Consider the following 8,607-nt stretch of genomic DNA (forward strand, 5'->3'; position numbering starts at 1 on the left):
ACCAATAACAATATAATCATGCCAAAGCTGATAAAATAATAGTCGGACCAATCCAACAAACAACAGTCTAAATGTAAACGTAGACTATAACATAAATAAACTGGTACTACTACTGCGGTCTAAGAGTTTAAAATAGTTCGACTCTTTTATTCTGAAAATAAAATAAAACCTCCGAGAAAGAAGAAACGGAGATCGACCAATGCTCAAATCATAAACCTGGAAAATTTGGGAAAACAACGGGGTCAGATTTACTGAGTAGAGTTTATATAACCATTTACATTTATTAAGTTAAAAACCTTTAAAAATGTTTAATAAAACATTTTCATTATGGATTATCAATGAAACCCTAAACCACAATTCTAAATCCATTGTCGTGTCGGTGAGACGTATCTCAATAACCGATCCCCGACTATCACTTAATAAATAGTGAGCCCAGGAGACGTATCTTCCACCGGTGCCCTCACTAAGGTGAGACGTATCTCAAACCTACCTGAATACCATAATCATTACCGGTGCGCACGCAGTCCCGATGATGCCCATCGAGTAGCACGTTCCAAATCAAATCCATAATGCCGAAAACAGTTCGAAAGCTTTTTATACATATACATATATACAAAATATAATAGTTGCTTAGTAAAGAGGTAAATAGAGATATAAACTCACTGCTTGCTAAATCCACGTGATCCTGACAAGCAATCTAACTCTGGTTCGCCTCTGAAGTACGAACAGTCGACGGGTCTAAATAAAATATTAAAATCATAAATTAAATCAGACCCTAACTCTAATGAGTACTAGACACCACATAGGACTAGCACAACGCAAAACTAAGTCACATTTAATAAACACGTATATTAAATGCATTCCAAATATAACCCAAGTTATAAAATACAAATCATATAAACATATTTAAAATGGTACATAAAATAATTAAATAAATCCGAGTTAAAATTCATATTAGTGAGTCAGCCGAGTTATTAAAAACTACCAAACTTCTTCCCACTTGTTGGGTGACCATAGTCTAACCCAAACGAAACTTATAAATTTTATAAACCCGAGTTTATAAATTAAAAATACTTGATAAAACAATTATCTATATTAAAATAGAATTTAATATCTTATAATTCAAGTAACCCAAGTTACAACCCAAAAAAACTTAATTAGATAAGTCATAAATGTTTAGGGACTAAATTGTACTTTAGCCAAATAGGGACTAAACTGTACTTTAGCCAACTAAGGACTAAATGGTACTTTAGTCAATTATAAAATCAAATTAATTTCCCGTTCTTAATTTACTAAACAATAAATCAATTAGAAGTCCAAGAGTTATAACTTAGCAAAAATATAGCTTTAGAAAGTTTTAGGGACTAAATCGCCAATTAGCCAAAATAGACATTTCAATAAAAATTACCTATAATTACCCGAGTAATTATATTAATTTAGATTATAAAATAATTTTCGCCTTCAAGTTATAAATTTAAAATTTAAACAATTACCAAAGTTATTATCAAACAACAACATAGGTAGAAATAACTTAGGAACTTATTTGTTTTAAATCAAATGACATGGTGATTAAAATGGACATTAAACCATCTTCCCCATTTAACAGATTCAAAAACTGCCACCTACCATAATCATGAAGAAACATAAACTCAAGCTAATTCTTATTCAATATCTTAATCAACAAGCTAACATAAAACCCATGTCAAGATTCCTATCATTTAATGCAACACACTCATGAACAACTCACAATCCTAATTATTCAAATCACCCAAACAGTAGCAATTAAGAACAAGAACGGCAGCCACATAACACATTCATTACGGTGAAAGAACGGCGAGGAAACACGGTTTCCATCCTTATCGATTCATCTAAAGTATCACAAGTTAAATGTTAAATGTTTAAAGATTCATAAGCTAAGAGATTAAGGTCATAAAGTAGCAAGATCATGGCTAAAGAGGAAGGAAAACAATCGGCAGAAACATGACAATCAAGAACATAATATACACGTACAATTTCGATGAAACGGCGGCGACTATATCGCATAGAATTACGTACCGTTTTGACGAAAACAAAGATGCGAGTTGTAGAGGCGTGTGTCTATAATCTTATCGACGAAACGGAACTGGATTCGACCAAGAAACAAAGGAGAACGAATCAAAATACGGAAAGCCGTTCAAAAGCAAAATCTGAAATTCAAAACAAACTTACCCAAGATTTTTCTGAAAACTTCAGAGCGATCAAGAACAGTGATTTCTCAGCGAAAGGGTAAAAGGAAGACGGCTAGGGTTTGTATGCAGCGTGATCTAGGTTTTCTATTTAGAAAACGACTTAAAAAACGAGTGGAAACGGGCCGTAATTGAGTCCGAAAAGGGCTTGGCGAAAGGGTTCCATGGCCCATCTTTGTTCTCGAACGAGAACAGCCCTTTTGGGCTTGGTTCTCGTTCGAGAACCACCTGGTCTCGAACGAGACCAGGCCTGCAACAGGATTCCCGTTCGAGAATCCTGTTTCTCGAACGGGAATCAACCTATTTCCTTTTTTTTTTAATTAAATAATTAATTAACCAATAACAATCAACTCAAACCCAACCCAAAATGAATCAGACCATGTCACCGATTTTACTTCAAAACGATCGGAAAAGTTGCCGGTGCACTACTTATGCTACGCATCGAATAATGTTCTCAATGTCCAAACGGTGCACTACTTATGCTACGCATCGAATAATGAAAAGTGGAATAATCACTTTGTAAAATTTAAAATTAAAACATAATAAAAACATCTTAAGTTCTATTATTTGTTATGGAAGACATAGGATAATATCAATTACTTTGTATTATAGCACTATGAAATTCCATTTTTTTAATCAAACTTTTTATTAAAAAATCGAAAAAATGATGCTCACATTTTACAAGCAGGAATATTAGAAGACAAATACATAATTTAATTGTTTTTTAAATATAAAATATATGTCAATGTGTATATAATGGACGTATATTTAAAAATATAAAATTCATTGCACAATTAAATTCTGAATAAGTAAAATAAATAAGGTATTAGTCATGTTATTAAAGCAACAACTAGCATAGTCGACTTATGTTTTTATTAAATTAAAAAAAGAAGTATGAATTTTTTTTAATTTTTGCTATCCATAAATCTCAAAATTTACAGTTTAAATAATCTTTATACGGTATACCAGTAATAAAATCTCTGCGTTGTAATGGCATAAGTAATTATTTATAATTACATACTAAATTTTGTGGAATTGGGTTAAATATATAATTTTATATTTTACATACCAAGAGAGTTATATAATTTCTTTGAATTCGAACATATCTATTTGCAGATATTATAATTTTAAATATCTTTAACTTTTTGAATTATTTCGTACGGTGTTGAGAAATTAAAAGCATTTAAGTCATTTTTTATTTCATTTAAATTCTTTTACTCTAAACCATATGTAAATTTTACATTATCTGAATTAAAAATATTTATTAATACATAATCTATATGAATTAAATTTGCATGTTAAAATATTTAATTCCTTGAGAAGGGCGAATATAATTCTAAATAATTTCTGAGTAAATAATAAAGGTGTGAATTTTAATCAATTTTAGAAAACAATAGCGGTAGATTCCTTATCCGAAATTTGATATTAAGATATTGTTTTAGATTTCTTGTACTTACCTCAAGCCTTACACTTACGTAATACAAAAGAATTATTGTTTTGTACAAACACTAGAATTAATTCTAAGACATTTTCTAATTTTATATAAGTGTTATCCATTAAAGATTAGAAAATTTAATTTTTAGTATAATGTTATAGTCCTACATTCACGTGTTCTAATATGTATATGATAGAAACATATTTTAGTAGACTTACATTCACAATTTGCACATATATAATTCTTTTAATTTTTTTTATTAAACAGTTGTAGTGGACTTGTATATTTATAATATTTGGACTAGTATTGTTTTGTACCACCCAAAACGAGTTCTAAATCTTAAGATTAACCCACTAAATGATGTCATTAAACCCTCATTAAAGGTTATCAATCCATGTAATATATGTTGATTACACATCCGATTGCGTCTTATTCATAATTGTATACCCTATTTATTTAATAAACATATATATATTCATTTAAAACTATTATTAAAGAATTGAATTGATAAATATATAAGGCTCATTGCTGCTACAGTTTTAAATGGCAAACTTTATTATAAATGTTAAATAAGTAAGTTATGTAGATATTTAAAATATAAGTAACGTAATGAATTAGCACAAATATTTTAATTTTACCCTGTAGAAGTGTTTGTTTTTAGAAACACATTACGAAATTTTAATTACTAACGAAACTGCACATATTTAATTATATATTTGATAGGAGTTACAAATACATGTATATATAAATAGTTTGATGTGCAACACTAGAATTACTCCATAAAAGATATCTTCATTCCATACTTGAGTAAATATTATTTTATCGAAAACAAATGGCGGGAGTTAACAACCTTCTTATAGCAGTTGCTGTTTTTCTTAGCATGTCACTGTTTACTTGTGCACTAGATTTAGGAGCACCAACTTCTGCGCAAGAGCCACGCCCAGGATTGTTCAACTTCTTAGATGTATGCGCCACTCATGCAACAAAAAAGTGTGGAAATGAGATATTTAAATCGGTGTTCTTGAATGGCACACTTTCTCATGAATGTTGTGTTGAACTCGTTTCTACACTAGGGAAATCTTGTCATGACGAAATGGTGAGTTATATCGCTCATGGACCGAACTTTGAAGCACGTCTGCAATACTATTTGGCTAAATCACAAGAAGTATACATTGGTTGTTTTCCTATTCCGAAGGCAATTGCAAACTGAGAAAAATCTAGCACGTGTAATCTCGTCAATTATGTTTTCAATGTCCAAACGGTGCACTACTTATGCTACGCATCGAATAATGAAAAGTGGAATAATGTCACGACCCAAAATCGAGGGTCGAGACCGGCGCTAGGGAACGGGAGTGGTTGCTCCGGAACCCGTAGCAAGCCTAAAAAAACAAGTAAATTTTTTCTTTCAATCAAACACAAAATTATGCACAAAACGTTTTCGGGAAAACATCGGAAAACAATATTTCATAATCGTCGAAAACGTTCTTTCAAAACCGATGCATAATCGATTGGAACTAAGGTCTTACTCTGCGATAACATAACTCAGCATTGCCTTGTTCCGAATCATACAATTTCATACCAATTTCATTCATAGACAATTGGTGAAAATATCAAACGGGTAAAAACATAGTTTTATAAATCGTGTATATATATTTTATAAAATCAGAGTTAACAGCTGAATCTCGTTCGGTACAAACAACAAATATAGACTGACATCTACTGACTACTGCAGCGCTACGAATTGAAGCGTACTTCAATACATACTTTATATGTTGCAGACTTCCGGAACAAAAATGGAAGTCCATCTCTTCAAAGTACTATCACCTGAAATAAAACACTGTTGGGGGGTCAGACAACGCTGAGTGAGTTTACACGTTACTAATGGTGTTATATAAAATAACATCGCAATTAAAACAAAACATATATATAAGAACATAATATATATCAAGTATTAGATCCGATCGAAACCTTAATCTTAAACTCATATTATTTCCTATATCCTACTCATATTGTATCCTTTCGTATTATGTCAAATCATTTTAATCCAAGTGGTACGGTCCCGAGATAGTTCAACCGAGTTACTCGTTACCACGTGACATAGTCCCGAGATAGTTCAACCGAGTTACATCATGTCACTGCTTAATCCCAAGGTGTGAGTCCCGAGATAGTTCAACCGAGTTACTCACTAGATACAGGTCCCGAGATAGTTCGACCGAGTTACCTCGTATCTACCAAACATAGTCCTCCTCATTCCCAAACATAATCATCATATAATGAGCTCATATCAAACATTTTTAGATACCAACATCTATTAATGCTAATTCTATGACTGACCGGACACTGGTGATCACACAGCCTATTGACGCCCAATAGGTAGCTCGTTTCCTCGGATCACTATACTAGTTTTATTTTATAAGAAATAACATTCAATAAGAAATAATAATCATTATGAATAATAATGCTTTATGCGATGCATTAATAATAATGATCATAAAATAAATAGCTTTTATTAATAACACACAAAAGTAAATTGTAAACTCACCACTTGCTAACCAAAATCTTCGAGAATTCGTAAAACGGTATCGCATTCGTCACGTTCCGAGTCCCGTTAGTAATCGTCTCGCCGGGTCTACGAAAATTTGATAATTGCACTAATTAATAAAAATCTAACTAGAATCACTTATCTAAAAATTGGGTTTCTAGCCAACTTCGGCTATCAAAACCGCTTATTTAAAATAGCCCATACTCAAAACAAATTGGACATTTCCATAGTCCGTAACATCTTCTACGACTTTCATTTGGATTCAAACTTCATTTGACGTCTTTAATATTTCCAAAATTTTCCTCAAGGATAACTCTTTAAATTTTTCCTATTTATTTCGTGTTTTTGGACCATCTTTGAGCTACTAAAACCGTCAATTAAAGTGGTCCAAATTCAAAATAAAATTGACATTCCTAAAGTTCGGAATGTCGTCTAAAACTTTTGTTTAGACCTCGGACTGAAATTAGCACCCGAAGGTGTCGGAAGTAGTCCTGAAGTTGGTACCTCAAATCTGAAAATTAAAGCTGTTAAAAACAATCTTCTAATGCTGTTGTTTCAGACAGCGGAACAGGGTAACTACAGCGGATACTTTCCAAAAACAATCTGACGTTCTTAAACTTCACACTTTCCTCTACAATATCCGTGAATATTTCAACTGATTCCGACTTACCATTTGTTCACAATTTAATTCCAAAGTTGCCCTTTTGTTATGTTTTAACACTTAGTTTATTTTTCTAACTTATATTTCCAGTTTTTGACTCAACTTCAAACACGGATAATTTTTAATCCGTCTTAACAACACCACGTTTATTTCACTTAAATCTCATCTATGCAACCTCATTAATTTATTATACCCATTTTCGGGTTAATATTATTACGGATTAAGGTCCGTTTTCATAGGCGAAGTAGCCTTCGCGACTTGATTTCAGGATTTCCAGATTTTAATATTTTCAACTCATCATCTATTTTAATCATCCTAACCCTATTTACTTGTTTAAATCCTAATCCGACTATTATAATGTACTCTCCGTATATCCCTTACGATATACCATTTAAACCTTCTCAAAAAACATCACTCAAAGTCGTCCAAAACTTGGTCGAAAGTGAGTGTCATAAACTGTTTTGCGTTTATTTTTCTACATTATATATAAGCTCAGTTTTAAACCCCTTTAACCATGATTTTTGAAGTTCCGAAAACTACGTTTTGGACTCGAGTATGCGTACATCGACCTAATGTCAGTGCGCCATTTTTATGACTGCCGGAGCTCACCGGCAGCTCCGCTAAAAGTGGCAGCAACTGCTGCCTATTGCAGCAGTTTGCTGCTGCACTCTCCAGCAGTTTACTGCTGCCTATTGCAGCAGTTTACTGCTGCACTTTTGCAGCAGTTTGGCTGCTATTTTGGGGCACGGATTCGACGTTAAAAACGTAAATTCCGAGGTGTCCAAACCCCTTGAATTATCTCTGAAAAACAGCCTTCTAAACCATCAAAATCATAGCTCAATTTCAGCCCCTTGACATGTTCAAAAACAGTTTATTTACTTAACTTAAACTCAACCAAAACTCAATCAAACATCAATAATCTTCAAGTTCAGAATTTTTTTACCTTGAATATGATGAGTTTGCTTATGGCCGAACCACTCCCTTCCAAGAATCTCCATCAAAACTTCATAATTCAATCTCCAAATCAATGATTCATAACCTTACAAACATCAAACACCTAATATCAAACCTAAAGCTCAAAAACCCAACATTTTCTATCAACCATTCCATCATTTCAAACCATGGAAAGCATCATTAAATGACTTACCTTGTTTCCCTTTTTGTCGTAGGATCAATTTGCCTCCATGGTTATTGAATTTGGTTGAAGAAATGATGAGGTTAGGGTGATGAGCTAGGGTTCGGTTTATGGAGGAGAGGAAGGTGAGGATTTGAGGTTTTTGATCTATAATATTGGCTTGCAAGAGAAAAATGAAGAGGTGGGATTAACATGTGTCTTCATTTAATTGAAAAATGTGGGGAAAAGTCCATATAAATGCTTAAGTTTTGTACCTCTTATAACTTAATTCCCCATCTCTTTGTTTTTCCAATTAATTGACCGGAACCTTGACGATTCTTGATTTATCGATAAATAATAGACTTTGTCGCAATATTAATTTATCTGGGTCCAATATTTTATTTATATCCTTTTGCTTTTTCCGATAATTAAAATTCCGTTTAATAAAATGCTTTCGTCCAAATTTATAAGATTTATTCTTAGGTCCATAAATTTATTTTACGAACCTTATCGTAAAAATTTATTAGCTCGGGACTTACCAATTATTTTATTTTAATTTATCGATTTTTCCCTAGTCCCGCTAAAATCCAATTTTATCGAATAATAATTTTCACTAAAATTATTATTTTA

At 32.2% G+C, this 8,607-nt stretch overlaps 1 long non-coding RNA gene across 2 annotated transcripts; it reads right to left on the reverse strand.

Moving 5' to 3' along the window:
• Window positions 1-5,277: 5,277 nt before the first annotated feature.
• On the reverse strand, window positions 5,278-8,300 carry LOC126660233 (uncharacterized). 2 transcript variants are annotated; one of them, XR_008789709.1, is made up of 4 exons: window positions 8,011-8,300; window positions 7,807-7,902; window positions 6,203-6,289; window positions 5,278-5,497 (listed from the first exon to the last, which is right to left on the reverse strand). It is a non-coding gene; the product is annotated as an uncharacterized LOC126660233 (long non-coding RNA). The 2 variants fall into 2 exon arrangements; XR_007635289.2 differs by lacking the exon at window positions 6,203-6,289 and having other exon boundaries at window positions 8,011-8,218.
• Between the last annotated feature and the right edge of the window lie 307 nt (window positions 8,301-8,607).

Source organism: Mercurialis annua, linkage group LG8 (assembly GCF_937616625.2).
Source record: "Mercurialis annua linkage group LG8, ddMerAnnu1.2, whole genome shotgun sequence".
NCBI lineage: Eukaryota > Viridiplantae > Streptophyta > Magnoliopsida > Malpighiales > Euphorbiaceae > Mercurialis > Mercurialis annua.